This window comes from Chaetura pelagica, unplaced genomic scaffold (assembly GCF_000747805.2).
Source record: "Chaetura pelagica isolate M959 unplaced genomic scaffold, ChaPel_1.0 scaffold345, whole genome shotgun sequence".
In the NCBI taxonomy this organism is placed as follows: domain Eukaryota; kingdom Metazoa; phylum Chordata; class Aves; order Apodiformes; family Apodidae; genus Chaetura; species Chaetura pelagica.
Genome location: NW_009953962.1, coordinates 14,907 through 16,304, shown reverse-complemented (window position 1 = coordinate 16,304; position 1,398 = coordinate 14,907).

Sequence of the window (1,398 nt, the reverse complement as noted above, 5' to 3'; positions counted from 1 at the left end):
TGGGACAGACCCCGCTGCAGCACCTGAACCTGCCCGAACGCCGCTCCCACTGCCCGGAGAAACGGAGAGGGGGGGACCCTGCCTGCCCAGCCTGGACCGAACCGGACCGGAGAAGCCTGGCCAGCCTGCGTCTGCCACAAAGCCACAGGACCAGAGCCTTGCCTGCTAGCAGCAGGAAGGGGTCGCCCTGGTTACTGGGAAGCCGCCCCCCCTGCAGATCTCCAGCCGAGCCTGCCAGCACTTCGAGAACTGCGCTATGCAAGGAAGGAGGGTAAATATACACACACATACACTTTCATACATACTTTACACACACATACATACACACATACATACTTTAACTTTCTTACTGGGCTCAACTCCTACCCTTTCACTCCATTGATTTACACCTCTTCTTCAGAGTGTGCCTTTTATAGACCATAGTGCCTTTGAATCCCTTTTCCAATATATACCTAGCCAACCTCTCCTGAACCTTGATCCCTTAGTTTGTCTTGACCCTTAATAAACTGATTAATTTGCAAACTAAACATTGGTCTCAGTAATAATTTGTGAGCATGGTGGGAGGGTACTTTAATCTATCCACTAATAAACGGTCCCGCAGTGGCCATTCCTCGGTAAGAAGCGAACACCACATGTGAACATTCGGGCTTATTCATAAACGTCTCCTCATTGCAGGGGGAAGTTGCAGAAACATCCTGACAGCCGGTAGCCCCTCCGGTACCGGCCTGCGACAGTTGGGAAAGCATCCTGACAGCTGATAGCCCCCCAATATCAGCTCGCTACACCTCTTCTCTAAGAGGCTGATAAACAAACCCCAGCTGAGTTAACTTTGGTTCTCTAGTTTCCAATAGATATCGATACATAGTACTTTGAAGCAAGAAGACTTAGTGTGCTGGGAGAACAGGAATGAAATATTTTTTCTAGTTTCTTTATAGAATTTTTTTGCATACTTTATTCAAGAAGAAGACAAAGATTTGCAAGATTTCTACAGCTGAGGTACTTAATCACTTATTATCAGTGTACCAGACATGTATATCCATGGTGTCTAGATACAAATGCCTTGATTCCCAGAGATTAAAATATTAATGATTAAACCTTTGGAATTTATTATGATTCTTTGTCAAATCTACTTTTCAGAGTTTTCCACTTATGAAAATTCTGCCCTAATCTTAGACAGTTTATCCAATTTTATATCTGGCATGAAAATAGTGTTTTATGTCCAGGTAACTTTTTTTTAATTATTATTACTGAAATTTCCAACATTTTTTTGTGATATGAGATCATCAAAATCACTACAGGTATAGTCAATTACAGAGAGCCTATCCCTTAATGAAATCTTGTGCTTTTAAACTTCAAGTTTTGGAAAAAAAAACGAAGCAATATATTAAAAACTCTTTC